The sequence below is a fragment of the Oncorhynchus masou genome, unplaced genomic scaffold, assembly GCF_036934945.1.
Source record: "Oncorhynchus masou masou isolate Uvic2021 unplaced genomic scaffold, UVic_Omas_1.1 unplaced_scaffold_545, whole genome shotgun sequence".
Lineage (NCBI taxonomy): Eukaryota > Metazoa > Chordata > Actinopteri > Salmoniformes > Salmonidae > Oncorhynchus > Oncorhynchus masou.
In genome coordinates, this window is record NW_027011865.1 from 341,375 (window position 1) to 367,765 (window position 26,391).

The 26,391-nt window shown below is 50.3% G+C and overlaps 1 non-coding gene and 1 pseudogene across 1 annotated transcript; one reads left to right on the forward strand and one right to left on the reverse strand.

Annotated features, from left to right (window-relative positions):
* Positions 1–26,391, forward strand: part of LOC135536018 (C-myc promoter-binding protein-like) — a 167,222-nt pseudogene that overhangs the window by 131,553 nt on the left and 9,278 nt on the right.
* On the reverse strand, positions 9,402–9,477 carry trnap-ugg (transfer RNA proline (anticodon UGG)). The gene has a single exon. It is a non-coding gene; the product is annotated as a tRNA-Pro (tRNA).

Below are 26,391 nucleotides of genomic sequence, written 5' to 3' on the forward strand. Positions count from 1 at the left end.
TACAGTTCCTTCCTGTCAGGTTGTACAGTGTCTTCCTGTCAGTGTCTTCCTGTCAGGTTGTACAGTGTCTTCCTGTCAGGTTGTACAGTGTCTTCCTGTCAGGTTGTACAGTGTCTTCCTGTCAGGTTGTACAGTGTCTTCCTGTCAGGTTGTACAGTGTCTTCCTGTCAGGTTGTACAGTGTCTTCCTGTCAGGTTGTACAGTACCTTCCTGTCAGGTTGTACAGTGTCTTCCTGTCAGGTTGTACAGTGTCTTCCTGTCAGGTTGTACAGTGTCTTCCTGTCAGGTTGTACAGTGTCTTCCTGTCAGGTTGTACAGTACCTTCCTGTCAGTGTCTTCCTGTCAGGTTGTACAGTGTCTTCCTGTCAGGTTGTACAGTGTCTTCCTGTCAGGTTGTACAGTGTCTTCCTGTCAGGTTGTACAGTGTCTTCCTGTCAGGTTGTACAGTGTCTTCCTGTCAGGTTGTACAGTGTCTTCCTGTCAGGTTGTACAGTGTCTTCCTGTCAGGTTGTACAGTGTCTTCCTGTCAGGTTGTACAGTGTCTTCCTGTCAGGTTGTACAGTTCCTTCCTGTCAGGTTGTACAGTGTCTTCCTGTCAGGTTGTACAGTGTCTTCCTGTCAGGTTGTACAGTGTCTTCCTGTCAGTGTCTTCCTGTCAGGTTGTACAGTTCCTTCCTGTCAGGTTGTACAGTGTCTTCCTGTCAGGTTGTACAGTGTCTTCCTACCAGGAAGTATTGCCACCAGTGTTACCACCAGTATTGCCACCAGTGTTACCACCAGTATTACCACCAGTATTACCACCAGTATTACCACCAGTATTACCACCAGTGTTACCAGGAGTTTTACCACCAGTGTTACTAGGATGGACAGCAACTCTGGCTACTGTCATTTATATAAGAGCTTTTGTTGTTGGCCTGCTGTTTGGAACTACAATGACTTTCTGTCTGTATATTTGTCTGTGTGTCTGTATGTGTGTGTGAGTTTGTAAGGACGTGTAGCCTATATCAGTGTGTGTGTGTGTGTGTGAGTAAGGACGTGTAGCCTATATCAGTGTGTGTGTGTGTGTGTGTGTGTGTGTGTGTGTGTGTGTGTGTGTGTGTGTGTGTGTGTGTGTGTGTGTGTGTGTGTGTGTGTGTGTGTGTGTGTGTGTGTGTGTGTGTGTGTGTGTGTGAGTAAAGACGTGTAGCCTATATCAGTGAGTTCATAATTATGCTTCTTTCTCCATCCACTCCTCCTCCTCTCCTGTCCTCCTCCTCTCCCCCTCCCCTCCTCCTCTCCTCCCCCTTCTCCTCCTCCCCCTCCCCTCCTCCTCTCCTCCCCCTCCTCCTGTTCTCCACTTCTCCCCCTCCCCCTCTACTCCTCCCCCTCCCCCTCTCCTCCTCCCCATCCACCTCTCCTCTTCCTCTCCCCTCCTCCTCTCCCTCCCCTCCCCCTCCTCCCCTCCCCCCCTCCTCCTCTCCTCTCCCCCTCCTCCTCTCCCCCCTCCTCCCTCCTCTCCTCCCCTCCTCCCTCCCCCTCCTCCTCTCCCCCTCCTCTCCCCCTCCTCCCTCTCCCCCCCCTCCTCCTCCCCCTCCTCCTCCTCTCCTCCTCTTCCAGGCGGTGTTAGAGTCTACCTGGCCCTCCAGTACCAGAGGAGGTTACTTCATGTGGATGAAGCTGAGGAACGTGGTTATGGGTGTGGCTCAGTTCAGACAGGCGCTACGCAAACAGCAGCCTCCATCCACTCAGAGCCCTCTGTCAGGTAACCGTGACGATGCACCTCGCTCCTTCTCTCAGAGTGCCGGGGTTAGGCTGTGATTGTAAAGTGCTGTGAACTTAACACGCTGTGATGTTATTGTGAGGTTGCTGATTTGTCTGACAGAAAAAATGTCTTTATGAAATGTGTTGGTTTGGATCTGATGCTAAGTGTCAGTGTAATAGTGGCCCTATAAAACACTGTAGTCCTAGTGACCTATAAAACATTGTAGTCCTAGTGACCTATAAAACACTGTAGTCATCTAGTGACCTCTAAAACACTGTAGTCCTAGTGACCTATAAAACACTGTAGTCCTCTAGTGACCTATAAAACACTGTAGTCCTCTAGTGACCTATAAAACACTGTAGTCCTAGTGATCTATAAAACACTGTAGTCCTAGTGATCTATAAAACACTGTTGTCCTCTAGTGACCTATAAAACACTGTAGTCCTCTAGTGACCTATAAAACACTGTAGTCCTAGTGACCTATAAAACACTGTAGTCCTAGTGACCTATAAAACACTGTAGTCCTAGTGATCTATAAAACACTGTAGTCCTAGTGACCTATAAAACATTGTAGTCCTAGTGACCTATAAAACACTGTAGTCCTCTAGTGACCTCTAAAACACTGTAGTCCTAGTGACCTATAAAACACTATAGTCCTCTAGTGACCTATAAAACACTATAGTCCTCTAGTGACCTATAAAACACTGTAGTCCTCTAGTGACCTATAAAACACTGTAGTCCTCTAGTGACCTATAAAACACTGTAGTCCTCTAGTGACCTATAAAACACTGTAGTCCTCTAGTGACCTATTAAACACTGTCGTCCTAGTGACCTATACAACACTGTAGTCCTAGTGACCTATAAAACACTGTAGTCCTAATGATCTATAAAACACTGTAGTCCTCTAGTGACCTATAAAACACTGTAGTCCTCTAGTGACCTATTAAACACTGTCGTCCTAGTGACCTATACAACACTGTAGTCCTAGTGATTTATAAAACACTGTAGTCCTAGTGACCTATAAAACACTGTTGCTTCAAATTCACTGTTGGCCCACTTGGATCTGGGTTAAAGATGTCTTGACACACACACACACACTGTACAGTTCATAATATTTAAGTTGGTCTAAAGCCAGACGGCCCCATTTTGTGTTGACATCCAGGCCGTGGATCACTCCTTGCTGCCGTGCACCGACACCTGTAGAGGAGTTCACACGCACCCCTCACATCCTTTTGGTTTTCACAGAAAGTTCCAATCCCTCACAGACAAATTGACTTAGGCTCCATATTCCTCGCTGAAGAACCATCACAGAAAAAATCATTCAGCCCTTAATAATACTAACTACCCATCCCGCATGCGGGAACGTAATCATCGCCTGGCACTCATTAGCATAACGCCACGGACATAAATATCCCTAGAAAATATTACTATTCATGAAAATCACAAATGAAATATTTTGAGACACAGTTTAGCCTTTTGTTAATCACCCTGTCGTCTCAGATTTTCAAAATATGCTTTACAGCCAACGCTAGACAAGAATTTGTGTAATTTTATCGATAGCCTAGCATAGCATTTTGTCCAGCTAGCAGCAGGTAACTTGGTCACAGGAAATAAGAAAAGCAATCGAATTAAATCGTTTACCTTTGATGAACTTCGGATGTTTTCACTCACGAGACTCCCAGTTTCAGATAGCAAATGTTTTTTTTCCAAAAGATTATTTTTGTCGGCGAAATAGCTCCGTTTGTTCTTCACTTTTGGCTGAGAAATCGCCCGGAAATTGCAGTCACAAAAACGGCGAAAAAATATTCCAAATTAGCTCCAAAATATCGACAGAAACATGGCAAACATTGTTTATAATCCATCCTCAAGGTGTTTTTCAAATATCTATTCGATAATATATCCATCGGGACAATTAGTTTTTTAGTAGGACCGATTGGAGTAATGGCTACCTCTGTATTTTACGCGAGAATCTCTCTGGGGGCATCAGGTGACCACTTGCGCAATGTAGCCGCCTACATAAATGCGTAGAACTACGTCACAATGCAAACCTTGGGGAATACGTAAAAAGCGTAATCTGGTTGATAGCCCATTCACAACTCAATAGGGACTCATTGGAACGCTTTCAAAACATAGGGCACTTACGGATTGGATTTTTCTCAGGCTTTCGCCTGCAACATCAGTTCTGTTATACTCACAGACAATATCATTACAGTTTTGGAGTGTTTTCTACCCTAAGCTGTCAATTATATGCATATTCTAGCATCTTGACCTGACAAAATTTCCCGTTTACTACGGGAACGTTTTTTTTCCAAAAATGAAAATACTGCCCCCGAGTCACAACAGGTTTCAACACCTTGTTTTTGAGGAGCCAAAAAGGTGTCCAAGTTTCTCTTAATGCCTTGTTGTCTCTGGAGCAGATGGCAGCGACCTGGACGCTGTGAGTCACGGCAGCCTGGATAGCTCTGCCGACACGAACACGGCCGAGCAGGGCTCCTGCGCCCCTGACTCCATCAAAGTAGACCCCACTGACGATAGGCGTAGCACAGGTACACCCCAAAATGGCTGCCGACTACGCCATCTTACTATGCCTTTTCTCAGTCTGACACATCCTTTTTTTCTCCTCTCTCATTGGTTCCACGCGGCCTCCCTCCACCTCCTCCCTCCTCTCTCATTGGTTCCACACGGCCTCCCTCCTCTCTCATTGGTTCCACACGGCCTCCCTCCACTGCCTCCCTCCTCTCTCATTGGTTCCACACGGCCTCCCTCCACCTCCTCCCTCCTCTCTCATTGGTTCCACACGGCCTCCCTCCACCTCCTCCCTCCTCTCTCATTGGTTCCACACGGCCTCCCTCCACCTCCTCCCTCCTCTCTCATTGGTTCCACACGGCCTCCCTCCACCGCCTCCCTCCTCTCTCATTGGTTCCACACGACCTCCCTCCACCTCCTCCCTCCTCTCTCATTGGTTCCACACGGCCTCCCTCCACCTCCTCCCTCCTCTCTCATTGGTTCCACACGGCCTCCCTCCACCTCCTCCCTCCTCTCTCATTGGTTCCACACGACCTCCCTCCACCGCCTCCCTCCTCTCTCAATGGTTCCACACGACCTCCCTCCACCTCCTCCCTCCTCTCTCATTGGTTCCACACGGCCTCCCTCCACCTCCTCCCTCCTCTCTCATTGGTTCCACACGGCCTCCCTCCACCGCCTCCCTCCTCTCTCATTGGTTCCACACGACCTCCCTCCACCGCCTCCCTCCTCTCTCATTGGTTCCACACGGCCTCCTCCACCTCCTCCCTCCTCTCTCATTGGTTCCACACGGCCTCCCTCCACCTCCTCCCTCCTCTCTCATTGGTTCTACACGACCTCCCTCCACCGCCTCCCTCCTCTCTCATTGGTTCCACACGACCTCCCTCCACCGCCTCCCTCCTCTCTCATTGGTTCCACACGGCCTCCCTCCACATCCTCCCTCCTCTCTCATTGGTTCCACACGACCTCCCTCCACCTCCTCCCCCTCCTCTCTCATTGGTTCCACACGGCCTCCCTCCACTGCCTCCCTCCTCTCTCATTGGTTCCACACGGCCTCCCTCCACCGCCTCCCTCCTCTCTCATTGGTTCCACACGACCTCCCTCCACCGCCTCCCTCCTCTCTCATTGGTTCCACACGGCCTCCCTCCACCTCCTCCCTCCTCTCTCATTGGTTCCACACGGCCTCCCTCCACCTCCTCCCTCCTCTCTCATTGGTTCTACACGACCTCCCTCCACCGCCTCCCTCCTCTCTCATTGGTTCCACACGGCCTCCCTCCACCTCCTCCCTCCTCTCTCATTGGTTCCACACGACCTCCCTCCACCGCCTCCCTCCTCTCTCATTGGTTCCACACAACCTCCCTCCACCGCCTCCTCCTCTCTCATTGGTTCCACACGACCTCCCTCCACCGCCTCCCTCCTCTCTCATTGGTTCCACACGGCCTCCCTCCACCTCCTCCCTCCTCTCTCATTGGTTCCACACGACCTCCCTCCACTGCCTCCCTCCTCTCTCATTGGTTCCACACGGCCTCCCTCCACCGCCTCCCTCCTCTCTCATTGGTTCCACACGGCCTCCCTCTTCCTCCTCCCTGCTCTCACCCTCTTCCTTTCTCTGCCTGATCCTTACATCCTTCCTTACATCCTTCCTTTCTTCCTCTCTTCTTTCATGGCTTGTTGTCTCCGTGTTTTTCCTCCTTCACTATGGTTGCTCTGCTGTCTCCTTACCTAACTACCCATTCCGTCCGTCCCTCCCTGCCTGTGCCTGTGCTGTGTGTGCCCGTGCATGCAGTCAGCTGCGGGGACTGGGGCGGTGTGGGGTCGGACACCCGGTCGGGTCACTCACACTGGGGGGGTTCTGACCTCCACTCCCCCCGCCACTCAGGTAAATCTATGAACTCTCTCTCTTTCACTATACCTCTCCCTGATACGCTGCCCCTTGCTCAGTGTCTCTCGACCTCAATCTCTGTTTCTCTCTCTACCTCTCTCTCTCTGGCCCTCTCTCTCTGGCTATCTTTCTCTTTGGCTCGCTCTATGTCTAGTTCTGTCTCTATGTCTAGTTCTGTCTCTATGTCTAGTTCTGTCTCTTGTCTAGTTCTGTCTCTGTCTAGTTCTGTCTCTCTGTCTAGTTCTGTCTCTATGTCTAGTTCTGTCTCTATGTCTAGTTCTGTCTCTAGTTCTGTCTCTGTCTAGTTCTGTCTCTATGTCTAGTTCTGTCTCTATGTCTAGTTCTGTCTCTATGTCTAGTTCTGTCTCTATGTCTACTTCTGTCTGTCTCTAGTTCTGTCTCTATATCTAGTTCTGTCTCTATATCTAGTTCTGTCTCTATGTCTAGTTCTGTCTCTTGTTCTGTCTCTATGTCTATTTCTGTCTATAGTTCTGTCTCTATATCTAGTTCTGTCTCTATGTCTTGTTCTGTCTCTATGTCTAGTTATGTCTGTCTCTAGTTCTGTCTCTATGTCTAGTTCTGTCTGTCTCTAGTTCTGTCTCTATGTCTAGTTCTGTCTCTAGTTCTGTCTCTAGTTCTGTCTCTATGTCTAGTTCTGTCTCTATATCTAGTTCTGTCTCTAGTTCTGTCTCTATATCTAGTTCTGTCTCTATATCTAGTTATGTCTCCTTTTTCTCTCTCTGTCCACTCTTCACCTCTACTGTGTCGTCTCTAGTTCTGTCTCTCCTTTTCTCTCTGTCCACTCTTCACCTCCTCTACTGTGTCGTCTCTAGTTCTGTCTCTCCTTCTCTCTCTCTCTGTCCACTCTTCACCTCCTCTACTGTGTCGTCTCTAGTTCTGTCTCTCCTTCTCTCTCTCTCGGTCCACTCTTCACCTCCTCTACTGTGTCGTCTCTAGTTCTGTCTCTCCTTCTCTCTCTCTCGGTCCACTCTTCACCTCCTCTACTGTGTCGTCTCTAGTTCTGTCTCTCCTTCTCTCTCTCTCTCTGTCCACTCTTCACCCCCTCTACTGTGTCGTCTCTAGTTCTGTCTCTCCTTCTCTCTCTCTCGGTCCACTCTTCACCTCCTCTACTGTGTCGTCTCTAGTTCTGTCTCTCTCTCTCTCTCTGTCCACTCTTCACCTCCTCTACTGTGTCGTCTCTAGTTCTGTCTCTCCTTCTCTCTCTCTCTGTCCACTCTTCACCTCCTCTACTGTGTCGTCTCTAGTTCTGTCTCTCCTCTCTCTCTCTGTCCACTCTTCACCTCCTCTACTGTGTCGTCTCTAGTTCTGTCTCTCCTTCTCTCTCTCTCTGTCCACTCTTCACCTCCTCTACTGTGTCGTCTCTAGTTCTGTCTCTCCTTCTCTCTCTCTCGGTCCACTCTTCACCTCCTCTACTGTGTCGTCTCTAGTTCTGTCTCTCCTTCTCTCTCTCTCGGTCCACTCTTCACCTCCTCTACTGTGTCGTCTCTAGTTCTGTCTCTCCTTCTCTCTCGGTCCACTCTCCACCTCCTCTACTGTGTCGTCTCTAGTTCTGTCTCTCCTTCTCTCTCTCTCTGTCCACTCTTCACCTCCTCTACTGTGTCGTCTCTAGTTCTGTCTCTCCTCTCTCTCGGTCCACTCTCCACCTCCTCTACTGTGTCGTCTCTCTTCGCCTGAACTCCTCCTTTTTACTCATTTGTCTCTTTTCGAGGTTTTCCTCTCCTTCACTTTGAAAGCCACCGTTAACAATGTAGCAATGTAGCAATTACAGAAGAACTTCCAAGGATGAAGGACTTTCATTTGGAATATAATGAATGGTTTTAGATCAGGGGTGTCAAACTCATTTTGGTCTTCGCCGATGTCCGGAGGGTTGCAATTAAAATTGGTTAAAAAACAAATGTCCTCGTCCTCAACATTTACAAGAAAATAGGTCCATATCCATCGCTGGCCGTTGAATGGGTTCGCTGGCCAGTCTGTATGTTTGACACCCCTGGTTTAGATAATACAGATGACTACACTCCAGAAGTCTTTGAAAGCAGAGGTTCTGTGTTGTAGTTCAGTGGGGCAGTCTTGAGGGTTGAGTGTAGTGTCTTGTTGTTAAGGGAGTTAGGTTGTCATCTTATCATAGAGAGAGACAGACAGAGAGAGAGAGAGAGAGAGAGAGAGAGAGATACATAGAGATGTACACTGTACACAATTTCATGAGCTGAAATAAAAGATCCCAGAAATGTTCCATGGGCACCAAAAGCTTATTGCTCTGACTAAACAGCATAATCATTACACAGGTGCACCTTGTGCTGGGGGGGACAATAAAAGGCCACTCTAAAATGTGCAGTTTTGTCACACAAACCAATGCCACAGATGTCTCAAGTTGAGGGAGAATGCAATTGACATGCAGACTGCAAGAATGTCCACCAGAGCTGTTGCCAGAGAATTGAATGTTCATTTCTCTACCATAAGCCGCCTCCAACGTCATTTTAGACAGTTTGTCAGTACGTCCAACCGGCCTCACAACCGCAGACCACGTGTATGGCGTCGTGTGGGCGAGCGGTTTGCTGATGTCAACGTTGGGAACAGAGTTCCCACATGGTGGCGGTGGGGTTATGGTATGGGCAGGCAGGGTAGCCTAGTGGTTAGAGCACGTTTCTCAAACACGTTTCTCAAATTAGAGTTTTAAATGAGGAATGAGGTGTCTCTTGCAGTAGCCAGTTCTGGTTAGAAGTGCACAAAACTCTCTCCTTCCCTCCGTCCTCCAGGTGAGCAGTCAGACCTGGGCTATAACTCCCTCTCTAAAGAAGAGGTACGTAGAGGAGAGCCCAGCCCACTGGACAGGGACAGCACCCAGGACAAGGACAACAAGAAGGAGAGTGACTGCAGCTCCTGTGAGTGTTGCTATGGAGTTGTAGATATTCTGTCAGAGGTCCCCTGCTGAGAGGATGTTACAGATAGAGCAGGCTGCACTCTGCTGCCCCCTGGTGGGGGTTTATACTGTCTGTCTGTCTGTCCCTGGTGTAATGGTCTGGCTGTCTGTCTGTCTGTCCCTGGTGTAATGGTCTGTCTGTCTGTCTGTCTGTCCCTGGTGTAATGGTCTGTCTGTCTGTCTGTCTGTCCCTGGTGTAATGGTCTGTCTGTCTGTCCCTGGTGTAATGGTCTGTCTGTCTGATATATCCCATTTAGCAGACGCTTTTGTCCAAAGCGACTTACAAGTCGGCTGGGGCCACTACTTTTGCATATGGGTGGTCCCAGCGGGAATTGAACCCACGACGCTTGGCGTTCCAAGCGCCATGCTCTACCGACTGAGCCACACAGGACCCTGTCTGTCCCTGGTGTAATGGTCTGTCTGTCTGTCCCTGGTGTAATGGTCTGTCTGTCTGTCTGTCTGTCTGTCTGTCTGTCTGTGTCCCACGGTGCTGTCAACATCATATTCAGAGTCTCCCTGGAGGTTTATACTGTCTGTCTGTCTGTTTGTCTGTCTGTCCCTGGTGTAATGGTCTGTCTGTCTGTCTGTCTGTCTGTCTGTCCCTGGTGTAATGGTCTGTCTGTCTGTCTGTCTGTCTGTCCCTGGTGTAATGGTCTGTCTGTCTGTCTGTCTGTCCTACAGTGCTGAAATCAGGTCTATATAGTACATCTGATCTGTTATCTCAACATTAAGGGCTTGATGCATGTACATTCTTTGTTATTTTCTCAGTTGTATTTGATGGTGTGTGTGTGTGTGTGTGTGTGTGTGTGTGTGTGTGTGTGTGTGTGTGTGTGTGTGTGTGTGTGTGTGTGTGTGTGTGTGTGTGTGTGTCCAGTGTCGGAGACAGAGAGTGCTAAGAGCAGTGGAGACTGTCTCCCTCAACAGGACTTCCCAGAGGTCAACGGTCCATTCAAGCGGCATAATTCCGGCATCGTCCGCGGCAACTGTCCCTATGACGATGCAGCCTGTGAGCCCAAGGGGTCAACCAGCACAGGTACATACCTGGAACTAACTGTCTCTATGACGATGCAGCCTGTGAGCCCAAGGGGTCAACCAGCACAGGTACATACCTGGAACTAACTGTCTCTATGACGATGTAGCCTGTGAGCCCAAGGGGTCAACCAGCACAGGTACATACCTGGAACTAACTGTCTCTATGACGATGCAGCCTGTGAGCCCAAGGGGTCAACCAGCACAGGTACATACCTGGAACTAACTGTCTCTATGACGATGCAGCCTGTGAGCCCAAGGGGTCAACCAGCACAGGTACATACCTGGAACTAACTGTCTCTATGACGATGCAGCCTGTGAGCCCAAGGGGTCAACCAGCACAGGTACATACCTGGAACTAACTGTCTCTATGACGATGTAGCCTGTGAGCCCAAGGGGTCAACCAGCACAGGTACATACCTGGAACTAACTGTCTCTATGACGATGCAGCCTGTGAGCCCAAGGGGTCAACCAGCACAGGTACATACCTGGAACTAACTGTCTCTATGACGATGTAGCCTGTGAGCCCAAGGGGTCAACCAGCACAGGTACATACCTGGAACTAACTGTCTCTATCTCTCCCTACCTCCCTGCCTCCCTCTCCCTCTCTCCCTACCTCCCTGCCTCCCTCTCTCCCTACCTCCCTGCCTCCCTCTCCCTCCCTCCATCTCCCCCTCCTCTCCCCCTCCTCTTCCTCCTCTCCCCCTCCTCTCCCTCCCTCTCCCCCTCCTCTCCCTCCTCTCCCCCTCCCTCCCTCGCCCCTCCCTCCCTCTCCCCCTCTCTTTCTTTCCCTCTCTGTCATTCTGTTTATCTATTCCTCCCCTCCCTCTCTCGTAACTCTCCCTCCACCCTTCTTCCCTCTCCTCTCTCTTTTCTCCCTCCCTCCCTCTCTCCCTACCTCCCTTCCTCCCTCTCCTCTCTGCTCACCCCCTCCCTGTCTCTTCTCCCTCCCTGTCTCCTCCCCCTCCCTCACTCCATACCTCCCTCTCCCCCTCCTCTCTCTTCTCTCCCCCTCCTCTCTCTTCTCTCCCCCTCCCTGTCTCTTCTCCCTCCCTTCCTCCCTCTCCTCTCCTCTCTCTTCTCTCCCTGTCTCTTCTCCCTCCCTCACTCCTCTCTCCAGACCATGTAGCAGGTCTCCTGTTGAGCTCCTCTCTGAATGAGGTAGGTGTGGTTGAGACCAACAGTCTGAGGAGGAGACATCTCAGTGCCCTTGAGGAGGGAGGTGGCAGTGGGAGTAGTGGTGGAGGAGGAAGAGGAGGAGGTGAGCCATAACTATAATTCCTAACTGATCCATCTATTGTCTGTTTACTGTCTGTCTGTCTTCCATGATGTATTGGATGTCTCTGTAGTGCAGGGCTGGAGGATGTGAGTCAGCTGTGTCTATCACCCATAACTATTTCCTGTCTGGTTCTGTCTGTCTTGACATTCTGCCTTGTTTATATGGCTCTATATCTGTACTGGATGGTAGGTGATGGCGGTGAGCCTGTTGTAACTATCCATCAGAACTCACCTAGCGATTTAGACTTGTATTGATTGTCTAGTTGTGATGTCTCCATCTGTACTGCATAGTAGATAGGCTTTACTCAGTTGACTGTATGTTGTGGAGAACATGTCTCTCTACTCAGTTGACTGTATGTTGTGTAGAACATGTCTCTTTACTCAGTTGACTGTATGTTGTGGAGAACATGTCTCTCTACTCAGTTGACTGTATGTTGTGTAGAACTTGTCTCTCTACTCAGTTGACTGTATGTTGTGGAGAACATGTCTCTCTACTCAGTTGACTGTATGTTGTGGAGAACATGTCTCTTTACTCAGTTGACTGTATGTTGTGGAGAACATGTCTCTTTACTCAGTTGACTGTATGTTGTGGAGAACATGTCTCTTTACTCAGTTGACTGTATGTTGTGGAGAACATGTCTCTTTACTCAGTTGACTGTATGTTGTGGAGAACATGTCTCTCTACTCAGTTGACTGTATGTTGTGGAGAACATGTCTCTCTACTCAGTTGACTGTATGTTGTGGAGAACATGTCTCTTTACTCAGTTGACTGTATGTTGTGGAGAACATGTCTCTTTACTCAGTTGACTGTATGTTGTGGAGAACATGTCTCTTTACTCAGTTGACTGTATGTTGTGGAGAACATGTCTCTACTCAGTTGACTGTATGTTGTGGAGAACATGTCTCTACTCAGTTGACTGTATGTTGTGGAGAACATGTCTCTTTACTCAGTTGACTGTATGTTGTGGAGAACATGTCTCTCTACTCAGTTGACTGTATGTTGTGGAGAACATGTCTCTTTACTCAGTTGACTGTATGTTGTGGAGAACATGTCTCTCTACTCAGTTGACTGTATGTTGTGGAGAACATGTCTCTTTACTCAGTTGACTGTATGTTGTGGAGAACATGTCTCTCTACTCAGTTGACTGTATGTTGTGGAGAACATGTCTCTCTACTCAGTTGACTGTATGTTGTGGAGAACATGTCTCTACTCAGTTGACTGTATGTTGTGGAGAACATGTCTCTCTACTCAGTTGACTGTATGTTGTGGAGAACATGTCTCTCTACTCAGTTGTGGTAGTGGAGAACATGTCTCTCTACTCAGTTGACTGTATGTTGTGGAGAACATGTCTCTCTACTCAGTTGACTGTATGTTGTGGAGAACATGTCTCTTTACTCAGTTGACTGTATGTTGTGGAGAACATGTCTCTTTACTCAGTTGACATGTCTCTTTACTCATGTTGTGGAGAACATGTCTCTTTACTCAGTTGACTGTATGTTGTGGAGAACATGTCTCTTTACTCAGTTGACTGTATGTTGTGGAGAACATGTCTCTTTACTCAGTTGACTGTATGTTGTGGAGAACATGTCTCTTTACTCAGTTGACTGTATGTTGTGGAGAACATGTCTCTTTACTCAGTTGACTGTATGTTGTGGAGAACATGTCTCTTTACTCAGTTGACTGTATGTTGTGGAGAACATGTCTCTCTACTCAGTTGACTGTATGTTGTGGAGAACATGTCTCTCTACTCAGTTGACTGTATGTTGTGGAGAACATGTCTCTCTACTCAGTTGACTGTATGTTGTGGAGAACATGTCTCTCTACTCAGTTGACTGTATGTTGTGGAGAACATGTCTCTTTACTCAGTTGACTGTATGTTGTGGAGAACATGTCATGTTTCAGGAGAATAGTGTCTTTCCTGCCCAAAGGACCATGACAGATAGAGAGATAATAAAGTCTCCTCCTCTCCCCTCCTCCTTCCTCCTCTCCTCCCTCCTTTCCTCTCACCTCCTCTCCTCTCACCTCCGCTCCCCTTGTCTCTCCCCTCCTCCTTCCTCCTCTCTTCTCCTCCCTCCTTTCCTCTCACCTCCTTTCCCTTGTCTCTCCCCTCCTCCTTCCTCCTCTCTTCTCCTCCCTCCTTTCCTCTCACCTCCCCTCCTCTCTCCTCTCCCCTTGTCTCTCCCCTCCTCCTCTCTTCTCCTCCCTCCTTTCCTCTCACCTCCCCTCCTCTCCTCTCACCTCCTCTCCCCTTGTCTCTCCTCCTCCTTCCTCCTCTCTTCTCCTCCCTCCTTTCCTCTCACCTCCTCTCCCCTTGTCTCTCCCCCCTCCTTCCTTCCTCCTCTCTTCTCCTCCCTCCTTTCCTCTCACCTCCCTCTCCTCCTCTCCCTTGTCTCTCCCTTCCTCCTCTCTTCTCCTCCCTCCTTTCCTCTCACCTCCCCCCTCCTCTCTCCTCTCTCCTCCTCTCCCCTTATCTCTCCCCCTCCTCCTTCCTCCTCTCCTCTCCTCCATCCTTTCCTCTCACCTCCCCTCCTCTCCTCTCACCTCCTCTCCCTTGTCTCTCCCCTCCTCCTTCCTCCTCTCTTTCTCCTCCCTCCTTTCCTCCTCACCTCCCCTCCTCTCTCCTTCCCTCTCCTCCTCTCCCCTTGTCTCTGCCCTCCTCCTCCTTCCTCTTCTCCTCCCTCCTTTCCTCTCACCTCCTCCTCACCTCCCCTCCTCTCACCTCCTTCCTCTCTCTCCTCCCTCTCCCCTTGTCCCTCCCCTCCTCCTTCCTCCTTCTCTTCTCCTCCCTCCTTTCCTCTCACCTCTCCTCTCTCCTCCTCTCCCCTTTGTCTCTCCCATCCTCTTCTCCCCTCCCCTCCTCTCACCTCCCTCACCTCCTCTCCCCTCTCTTCTCCTCTTCTCACCTCTCTCCTCACCTCCCTCCCCTCCTTTCACCTCCCTTCCTCTTCCTCCCCTCCTCTCCCATTGTCTCCCCTCTCTCCTCCTCTCACCTCCTCGCCCCTCCTCTCTCATCCTCTCTCCTCTCCCCTCCTCTTCTATCCTCTCCCCTCTTCACCTCCTCTCCCCTCCTCTCCAGGCCATGACTGGCAGGGTGTGCGAGGGTGCAGACTGAGTGGAGACAACAGGGTTGGTAGCAGTGGCACTCCAGTGTTGGGTCTGGGACTGCACCAGGGAGAGACTGACCCAGCCAGGATAGCAGAGAACCTGGGGGCAGACACCAAGATCCTCCAGGGGACCAGCTTCAGCCAGACCAACAGGCCGCGGTCGTTAGTCCTGGGAGGGTCAGAGGGGGCTGGAGCAACTGGGGGTAGAACCAGGTGAACATCATTGATGTGGAACGTTACTGACCCGCTGACATCTTGTGAAAGAGATTCGATCTCAGTGAGAGTAGTCTGTATTAATAAAGGAAGAGGGAGAGTAACCTGTATTAATAAAGGTAGAGGGAGAGTAACCTGTATTAATAAAGGTAGAGGGAGAGTAACCTGTATTAATAAAGGGAGAGTAACCTGTATTAATAAAGGCAGAGGGAGAGTAACCTGTATTAATAAAGGGAGAGTAACCTGTATTAATAAAGGGAGAGGGAGAGTAACCTGTATTAATAAACGTAGAGGCAGAGTAACCTGTATTGATAAAGGGAGAGTAACCTGTATTAATAAAGGGAGAGGGAGAGTAACCTGTATTAATAAAGGGAGAGTAACCTGTATTAATAAAGGCAGAGGGAGAGTAACCTGTATTGATACAGGCAGAGGGAGAGTAACCTGTATTAATAAAGGTAGAGGGAGAGTAACCTGTATTAATAAAGGCAGAGTAACCTGTATTAATGAAGGCAGAGGAGAGTAACCTGTATTAATAAAGGGAGAGTAATCTGTATTGATAAAGGGAGAGTAACCTGTATTGATAAAGGGAGAGTAACCTGTATTAATAAAGGGAGAGTAACCTGTATTAATAAAGGGAGAGGGAGAGTAACCTGTATTAATAAAGGGAGAGTAATCTGTATTGATAAAGGGAGAGTAACCTGTATTGATAAAGGCAGAGGGAGAGTAACCTGTATTAATAAAGGCAGAGGGAGAGTAACCTGTATTAATAAAGGGAGAGTAACCTGTATTGATAAAGGGAGAGTAACCTGTATTGATAAAGGGAGAGTAACCTGTATTAATAAAGGGAGAGTAACCTGTATTAATAAAGGGAGAGTAACCTGTATTAATAAAGTCAGAGGGAGAGTAACCTGTATTAATAAAGGGAGAGTAACCTGTATTGATAAAGGGAGAGTAACCTGTATTGATAAAGGGAGAGTAACCTGTATTAATAAAGGGAGAGTAACCTGTATTAATAAAGTCAGAGGGAGAGTAACCAGTATTAATAAAGGGAGAGTAGTCTGTATTGATAAAGGGAGAGTAACCTGTATTGATAAAGGGAGAGTAACCTGTATTAATAAAGGGGGAGAGTAACCTGTATTAATAAAGGCAGAGGGGGAGTAACCTGTATTAATAAAGGGAGAGTAACCTGTATTGATAAAGGGAGAGGGAGAGTAACCTGTATTAATAAAGGCAGAGGGAGAGTAACCTGTATTAATAAAGGGAGAGTAACCTGTATTAATAAAGGGAGAGTAATCTGTATTGATAAAGGGAGAGTAACCTGTATTGATAAAGGCAGAGGGAGAGTAACCTGTATTAATAAAGGGAGAGGGAGAGTGACCTGTATTAATAAAGGGAGAGTAACCTGTATTAATAAAAGGAGAGTAACCTGTATTAATAAAGGCAGAGGGAGAGTAACCTGTATTAATAAAGGCAGAGGGAGAGTAACATGTATTAATAAAGGGAGAGTAACCTGTATTAATAAAGGCAGAGGGAGAGTAACCTGTATTAATAAAGGGAGAGTAACCTGTATTAATAAAGGCAGAGGGAGAGTAACCTGTATTAATAAAGGGAGAGTAACCTGTATTAATAAAGGCAGAGGGAGAGTAACATGTATTAATAAAGGGAGAGTAACCTGTATTAATAAAGGCAGAGGGAGAGTAACCTGTATTAATAAAGGGAGAGTAACCTGTATTAATAAAGGCAGAGGGAGAGTAACCTGTATTAATAGAGTGAGAGTAACCTGTATTAATAAAGGCAGAGTGAGAGTAACCTGTATTGATAAAGGTAGAGGGAGAGTAACCTGTATTAATAAAGGTAGAGGGAGAGTAACCTGTATTAATAAAGGGAGAGTAACCTGTATTAATAAAGGGAGAGTAACCTGTATTAATAAAGGCAGAGGGAGAGTAACCTGTATTGATAAAGGGAGAGTAACCTGTATTAATAAAGGCAGAGTGAGAGTAACCTGTATTAATAAAGGGAGAGTAACCTGTATTGATAAATGCAGAGGGAGAGTAACCTGTATTAATAAAGGCAGAGGGAGAGTAACCTGTATTAATAAAGGGAGAGTAACCTGTATTGATAAATGCAGAGGGAGAGTAACCTGTATTAATAAAGGCAGAGGGAGAGTAACCTGTATTAATAAAGGGAGAGGGAGAGTAACCTGTATTGATAAAGGGAGAGGGAGAGTAACCTGTATTGATAAAGGCAGAGGGAGAGTAACCTGTATTGATAAAGGGAGAGGGAGAGTAACCTGTATTAATAAAGGGAGAGTAACCTGTATTAATTAAGGTAGAGGGAGAGTAACCTGTATTAATAAAGGTAGAGGGAGAGTAACCTGTATTGATAAAGGCAGAGGGAGAGTAACCTGTATTAATAAAGGGAGAGTAACCTGTATTAATAAAGGCAGAGTAACCTGTATTGATAAAGGCAGAGTAACCTGTATTAATAAAGGCAGAGTAACCTGTATTGATAAAGGCAGAGTATCTGATCTCTTCATTTCTCCATCAGGCGCTGCAGACGTAGAGACAGCCCTGAAGACGGAGAGGAGAGGGACTGGAGTGACGAGGACCAGAATGACAAGAATAATACAGACGCCATCTTTGATCTGGAGGACCTAGATCTGGACGGACCAACCACAGAGAGCGTTGCTAAAACCAGCCAATCACGGAAGAGGACAGGAACGCAGCGCCAGCTATGGCGGTGGGTGTGGCCTCAGCCTGGCGGGGCACCGTTAAACGAACGGGGATCGAGACAGGCTTCGACCCGCTGTCCCTCCTGGCGGCCGAGTCCAAGTCCCAGGGAGACAGAGAGGACGACCTGGAAGTAGAGATGGATGGGGTCGTGACCCCTACGGGCCGGCGCCAGGACCACCTGGCTAGGGAGATAGAGATGTACATGAACCATATGGGTTCTCCGCTGAACAGCCGGACACCCAGTATGGACCTCCAGGACCCCTCCAGCCCCCCTGTTCCTCCACCCTCCTCCCCACTTATCACCACCCTCGACGGGCCAGTCTCCCCCATACCTCCCCTCTCAGGACAGGAGCATTACCTCGCTCCAGGACCCACAACTCCCCTCGCCCTCCCAGCCTGCCAGACAGAGGCTCTGGTCCTCACCCTGTCCCCACTCCACCCCCAGCCCACAGCCCAGCCCCTACCGGGAGAGGGAGAGACAGGGACCTGGGTTTGCTGTCCCCGTCTCTGTCCTCCTCCTCCTTCGCCCTGGACCAGCTCCTCACCCCCACCCTGGATGTGTTGAAGAGCAGCATGTTCTCGGCAGGGAAAGGTGTGGCGGAGAAGGCTAGCCGGTGGTACTCTCGCCTGGCCACCTCCTACACCGCGCCCACCAAGGTACGCTCAGCGCTTTGTCAATGGAGGGTGTTCTGCTGGTGCGTCAGTCAAAATAACACATTTCTGAATGGTGTAAGATATTTTGTAATACTGTGTGACATGAATCAAAGTGTCTTGTCCACATCCCACTACCTAATGCAACTAGGTGCCTCTCAGATTCTCAAAACACATTACAGCAACATTTATTTTGTTCCTGAACCTCCATTGTCCACCCCCTCCAGGATGGTAACTGTGACCGTCTGAGTGTGTCCTCTCTGGGCATGGACCCTGACTGCTCCTCCCTGTTGGATGTGGATGAGGAGGCCTGGGGACCCAGACGGCTCCATCACCTCCCCTCAGAGAAATGGCCCCGGGCCCCGTAGGAGCCCAAGGAGAAGCCCATCCAGACGCAGTCCCCTGAGGAGCAGACTGGACAGTTCCACACACAGACAGACAGGTAACATATTTCTGCCCTGTCACTGAGGAGGAGAGAGAGGGAGGGGCTAGGATCAGACAACCAGGTACTGTCCTGTCACTGAGGAGGAGAGAGAGGGGAGGAGAGGGGATCAGACAACCAGGTACTGTCCTGTCACTGAGGAGGAGAGAGAGGGTGGAGCTAGACTGACAACCAGGTACTGTCCTGTCACTGAGGAGGAGAGAGAGGGGGAGGAGCTAGGATCAGACAACCAGGTACTGTCCTGTCACTGAGGAGGAGAGAGAGGGGGAGGAGCTAGGATCAGACAACCAGGACAACCAGGTGCTGTCCTGTCACTGAAGAGGAGAGAGAGGGAGAGGGTGGAGCTAGGATCAGACAACCAGGTGCTGTCCTGTCACTGAGGAGGAGAGAGAGGGGGAGGAGCTAGGATCAGACAACCAGGTACTGTCCTGTCACTGAAGAGGAGAGAGAGGGAGGAGCTAGGATCAGACAACCAGGTACTGTCCTGTCACTGAGGAGGGAGAGAGGGTGGAGCTTAGGATCAGACAACCAGGTACTGTCCTGTCACTGAGGAGGAGAGGAGGAGCTTAGGATCAGACAACCAGGTACTGTCCTGTCACTGAGGAGGAGAGAGAGGGAGGAGCTAGGATCAGACAACCAGGTACTGTCCTGTCCCTGAGGAGGAGAGAGAGGGTGGAGCTAGGATCAGATAACCAGGTACTGTCCTGTCACTGGGGAGGAGAGAGAGGGAGAGGGAGGAGCTAGGGTCAGACAACCAGGTACTGTCCTGTCACTGAGGAAGAGAGAGAGAGAGGGAGGAGCTAGGATCAGACAACCAGGTACTGTCTTGTCACTGAGGAGGAGAGAGAGGGAGAGGGAGGAGCTAGGATCAGACAACCAGGTACTGTCCTGTCACTGAGGAAGAGAGAGAGAGAGGGAGGAGCTAGGATCAGACAACCAGGTACTGTCCTGTCACTGAGGAGGAGAGAGAGAGGGGGAGGAGCTAGGATCAGACAACCAGGTACTGTCCTGTCACTGAGGAGGAGAGAGGGAGAGGAGGTAGGATCAGACAACCAGGTACTGTCCTGTCACTGAGGAGGAGAGAGAGGGGGAGGAGCTAGGATCAGACAACCAGGTACTGTCCTGTCACTGAGGAGGAGAGAGAGGGGGAGGAGCTAGGATCAGACAACCAGGTACTGTCCTGTCACTGAGGATGAGAGAGAGGGAGAGGAGCTAGGATCAGACAACCAGGTACTGTCCTGTCACTGAAGAGGAGAGAGAGGGAGGAGCTAGGATCAGACAACCAGGTACTGTCCTGTCACTGAGGAGGGAGAGAGAGGGGGAGGAGCTAGGATCAGACAGGTACTTCCTGTCACTGAGGAGGAGAGAGAGTGGGAGGAGCTAGGATCAGACAACCAGGTACTGTCCTGTCATTAGGAGGAGAGAGAGGGGGAGGAGCTAGGATCAGACAACCAGGTACTGTCCTGTCACTGAGGAGGAGAGAGGGGGAGGAGCTAGGATCAGACAACCAGGTACTGTCCTGTCACGGAGGAGGAGAGAGAGAGGGGAGGAGCTAGGATCAGACAACCAGGTACTGTCCTGTCACTGAGGAGGAGAGAGAGGGGGAGGAGCTAGGATCAGACAACCAGGTACTGTCCTGTCACTGGGGAGGAGAGAGAGAGGGGAGGAGCTAGGATCAGACAACCAGGTACTGTCCTGTCACTGAGGAGGAGAGAGAGGGGGAGGAGCTAGGATCAGACAACCAGGTACTGTCCTGTCACTGAGGAGGAGAGAGAGAGGGGAGGAGCTAGGATCAGACAACCAGGTACTGTCCTGTCACTGAGGAGGGAGAGAGGGGGAGGAGCTAGGATCAGACAACCAGGTACTGTCCTGTCACTGAGGAAGAGAGAGAGGGAGGAGCTAGGATCAGACAACCAGGTACTGTCCTGTCACTGAGGAGGAGAGAGAGAGGGGGAGGAGCTAGGATCAGACAACCAGGTACTGTCCTGTCACTGAGGAGGAGAGAGAGGGGGAGGAGCTAGGATCAGACAACCAGGTACTGTCCTGTCACTGAGGAGGAGAGAGAAAGGGAGGAGCTAGGATCAGACAACCAGGTACTGTCCTGTCACTGAGGAGGAGAGAGAGGGGGAGGAGCTAGGATCAGACAACCAGGTACTGTCCTGTCACTGAAGAGGAGAGAGAAAGGGAGGAGCTAGGATCAGATAACCAGGTACTGTCCTGTCACTGGGGAGGAGAGAGGGGGAGGAGCTAGGATCAGACAACCAGGTACTGTCCTGTCACTGAGGAGGAGAGAGAAAGGGAGGAGCTAGGATCAGATAACCAGGTACTGTCCTGTCACTGGGGAGGAGAGAGGGGGAGGAGCTAGGATCAGACAACCAGGTACTGTCCTGTCACTGGGGAGGAGAGAGAAAGGGGAGGAGCTAGGATCAGACAACCAGGTACTGTCCTGTCACTGGGGAGGAGAGAGCGGGAGGAGCTAGGATCAGACAACCAGGTACTGTCCTGTCACTGAGGAGGAGAGAGAAAGGGAGGAGCTAGGATCAGACAACCAGGTACTGTCCTGTCACTGAGGAGGAGAGAGGGAGGAGCTAGGATCAGACAACCAGGTACTGTCCTGTCACTGAGGAGGAGAGAGTGGGTGGAGCTAGATCAGACAACCAGGTACTGTCCTGTCACTGAGGAGGAGAGAGAGGGTGGAGCTAGGATCAGACAACCAGGTACTGTCCTGTCACTGAGGAGGAGAGAGAGGGTGGAGCTAGGATCAGACAACCAGGTACTGTCCTGTCACTGGGGAGGAGAGAGGGGGAGGAGCTAGGATCAGACAACCAGGTACTGTCCTGTCATTAAGGAGGAGAGAGACAGGGGGAGGAGCTAGGATCAGACAACCAGGTACTGTCCTGTCACTGAGGAGGAGAGACAGGGTGGAGCTAGGATCAGACAGGATGTAGGGGAGGGAGAAAGGACTCTTACCAAACTAGGCCAGCAGACGATGCCTTGTGCAGTTGAGGGGATTGAGGTAAAGTCTGATTGGAGCTCTTCAATCATGCTACTCAGACCCTCTGCCCTTCTCCTGTCTCATTAGCATCTACTGTGCAACAAGTAGTGCACTGGCACTCCTGACATGGAAATGTCCTGCCCTGAGTTAGCGCTTCGCTAACGGCTAGCCATCAGAGACTGTTTACTGCTGACACCAATGATAGCAGATGTTCATGGATGATGGTGTATTCCTTCTCCCGGTTGTGTCCTGTCTCTCCCCTCCAGGCTTTCCTCCCCCAGACTGCTCTGATCTGGGCTCGTCTCGCTACACCAGCAATACCAGTGTCTTCCAGAACTACGCCATGGAGGTGAGGCACCACACTTACAGACCTCTCAAACTAAACCAGAACAACTCACAGGAACATTGAAACGAAGCCAGATAGGACGATCAATCAAGTATCAATGACATGCGAGACAAAGGGACCAAGGACTCTTCTCATTCATTCAACCAGGCCAGGGGGGGGGGCTCTGCCATTTGTGCCGACCCTGATTGACCTAACGTCCATCTTGGCTCTGCTGTGTGTGTTTCCAGCTGTTGATCTCCAGCTGTTCTCGCTGTAAGACGTGTGACGGTCTGGTGTACGACGAGGAGATCATGGCAGGATGGACAGCTGACGACTCCAACCTCAACACCACCTGTCCCTTCTGTGGGAACCCCTTCCTCCCCTTCCTGAATGTAGAGATCAGAGACCTGAGAGGACCTGGGAGGTACACTAGATATACTCACCTCCTCTCCTCCTCTGTTCCCCTGATATCACACCTCCTCTGTTCCCCTGATATCACACCTCTGTTCCCCTGATATCACACCTCCTCTGTTCCCCTGATATCACACCTCCTCTCCTCCTCTGTTCCCCTGATATCACACCTCCTCTGTTCCCCTGATATCACACCTCCTCTGTTCCCCTGATATCACACCTCCTCTCCTCCTCCGTTCCCCTGATATCACCTCCTCTGTTCCCCTGATATCACACCTCCTCCTGTTCCCTGATATCACACTTCCTCTGTTCCCTGATATCACACCTCCTCTGTTCCCCTGATATCACACTCCTCCTCTGTTCCCCTGATATCACACTCCTCTGTTCCCCTGATATCACACCTCCTCTGTTCCCCTGATATCACACCTCCTCTGTTCCCCTGATATACACACCTCCTCTCCTCCTCTGTTCCCCTGATATACACACCTCCTCTCCTCCTCTGTTCCCCTGATATCACACTTCCTCTCCTCCTCTGTTCCCCTGTAATCACACCTCCTCTGTTCCCCTGATATCACACCTCCTCTGTTCCCCTAATATCACACCTCCTCTGTTCCCCTGATATCACACCTCCTCTGTTCCCCTAATATCACACCTCCTCTGTTCCCCTGATATCACACATCATCTCCTCCTCTGTTCCCCTGATATCACACCTCCTCTCCTCCTCTGTTCCCCTGATATCACACCTCCTCTGTTCCCCTGATATCACACCTCCTCCGTTCCCCTAATATCACACCTCCTCTGTTCCCCTGATATCACACCTCCTCCGTTCCCCTGATATCACACCTCCTCTGTTCCCCTTATATCACACCTCCTCTGTTCCCCTGATATCACACCTCCCTCACCTCCTCTGTTCCCTGATATCACACCTCCTCACCTCCTCTGTTCCCCTGATATCACACATCTCCTCCTCTGTTCCCCTGATATCACACCTCCTCTCCTCCTCTGTTCCCCTGATATCACACCTCCTCTGTTCCCCTGATATCACACCTCCTCACCTCCTCTGTTCCCCTGATATCACACCTCCTCTCCTCCTCTGTTCCCCTGATATCACACCTCCTCTGTTCCCCTGATATCACACCTCCTCTGTTCCCCTGATATCACACTCCTCTGTTCCCCTGATATCACACCTCCTCTGTTCCCCTGATATCACACCTCCCTCTGTTCCCTCATATCACACCTCCTCTGTTCCCCTGATATCACACCTCCTCACCCTCCTCTGTTCCCCTGATATCACACCTCCTCTGTTCCCCTTATATCACACCTCCTGTTCTGTTCCCCTGATATCACACCTCCTCTGTTCCCCTGATATCACACCTCCTCTGTTCCCCTGATATCACACCTCCTCTGTTCCCCTGATATCACACCTCCTCTCATCCTCTGTTCCCCTGATATCACACCTCCTCCGTTCCCCTAATATCACACCTCCTCTGTTCCCCTGATATCACACCTCCTCTGTTCCCCTGATATCACACCTCCTCTGTTCCCCTGATATCACACATCTCCTCCTCTGTTCCCCTGATATCACACATCTCCTCCTCTGTTCCCCTGATATCACACCTCCTCTCCTCCTCTGTTCCCCTGATATCACACCTCCTCTCCTCCTCTGTTCCCCTGATATCACACTCCTCTGTTCCCCTGATATCACACCTCCTCTCCTTCTCTGTTCCCCTGATATCACACCTCCTCTGTTCCCCTGATATCACACCTCCCTCTGTTCCCCTGATATCACACCTCTGTTCCCCCTTATATCACACCTCCTCTGTTCCCCTGATATCACACCTCCTCACCTCCTCTGTTCCCCTGATATCACACCTCCTCTGTTCCCTTATATCACACCTCCTCTGTTCCCTGATATCACACTCCTCTGTTCCCCTGATATCACACCTCCTCTGTTCCCCTGATATCACACTCCTCCGTTCCCCTAATATCACACCTCCTCTGTTCCCCTGATATCACACCTCCTCTGTTCCCCTGATATCACACCTCCTCCTCCTCCCCTGATATCACACCTCCTCTGTTCCCCTGATATCACACCTCCTCTGTTCCCCTGATATCACACCTCCTCTGTTCCCCTGATATCACACTCCTCTGTTCCCCTGATATCACACCTCCTCACCTCCCTGTTCCCTCTGATTCCCCTGATCACCTCCTCTGTTCCCCTGATATCACACATCTCCTCTGTTCCCCTGATATCACACCTCTCCTCCTCTGTTCCCCTGATATCACACCTCCTCTGTTCCCCTGATATCACACTTCCTCACCTCCTCTGTTCCCCTGATATCACACCTCCTCTGTTCCCCTGATATCACACCTCCTCTGTTCCCCTGATATCACACCTCCTCTGTTCCCCTGATATCACACCTCCTCTGTTCCCCTGATATCACACCTCCTCTGTTCCCCTGATATCACACCTCCTCTGTTCCCCTTATATCACACCTCCTCTGTTCCCCTGATATCACACCTCCTCACCTCCTCTGTTCCCCTGATATCACACCTCCTCTGTTCCCCTTATATCACACCTCCTCTGTTCCCCTGATATCACACCTCCTCTGTTCCCCTGATATCACACCTCCTCTGTTCCCCTGATATCACACCTCCTCTGTTCCCCTGATATCACACCTCCTCTGTTCCCCTGATATCACACCTCCTCTCATCCTCTGTTCCCCTGATATCACACCTCCTCCGTTCCCCTAATATCACACCTCCTCTGTTCCCCTGATATCACACCTCCTCTGTTCCCCTGATATCACACCTCCTCTGTTCCCCTGATATCACACCTCCTCTGTTCCCCTGATATCACACCTCCTCTGTTCCCCTGATATCACACCTCCTCTGTTCCCCTGATATCACACCTCCTCCTCACTCCTCTGTTCCCCTGATATCACACCTCCTCTGTTCCCCTGATATCACACCTCCTCTGTTCCCCTGATATCACACCTCCTCTGTTCCCTGATATCACACTCCTCTCCTTCTCTGTTCCCCTGATATCACACCTCCTCTGTTCCCCTGATATCACACCTCCTCTGTTCCCCCTCTAATATCACACCTCCTCTGTTCCCCTAATATCACACCTCCTCTGTTCCCCTAATATCACACCTCCTCTGTTCCCCTGATATCACACCTCCTCTGTTCCCCTGATATCACACCTCCTCTGTTCCCCTGATATCACACCTCCTCACCTCCTCTGTTCCCCTGATATCACACCTCCTCTGTTCCCCTGATATCACACCTCCCTCCTCCTCTGTTCCCCTGATATCACACCTCCTCTGTTCCCCTGATATCACACCTCCTCTGTTCCCCTGATATCACACCTCCTCTGTTCCCCTGATATCACACCTCCTCTGTTCCCCTGATATCACACTCCTCTGTTCCCCTGATATCACACCTCCTCTGTTCCCCTGATATCACACCTCCTCTGTTCCCCTGATATCACACCTCCTCTGTTCCCCTGATATCACACCTCCTCTCCTCCTCACCTCCTCTTCTCCTCTCACCTTCAGGTTCTACCTGAAGAGCAGTCCGTCAGCGGACGAGGCTGTGTCATCGTCCTACTCTGTGTCCACCGGTCTGGACACCGGGACGTCCACTCTGTCCACTCCCTGTCCCACTACTGTCCTGTCTCCTCTCTCACCCAGGATCACTGTAGAGGGCTGCTCTGGTAACAGCAGGTACACTGCACTATACACTACGCACTAAACACTACACACTTAAACACTAAACACGACACACTACACACCAACCCTTGTCCCACCACCATCCTCTCCGATAAACCCTATCCTACCACCCCTAGCCTACCACCCCTATCCTACCACCCCTAGCCTACCACCCCTAGCCTACCAACCCTAGCCTACCACCCCCATCCTACCACCCCTAGCCTACCAACCCTAGCCTACCAACCCTAGCCTACCACCCCTATCCTACCACCCCTAGCCTACCACCCCTCGCCTACCACCCCTCGCCTACCACCCCTAGTCTACCACCCCTATCCTACCACCCCTAGCCTACCACCCCCAGTCTATCACCCCTAATCTACCACCCCTAGCCTACCACCCCTATCCTACCACCC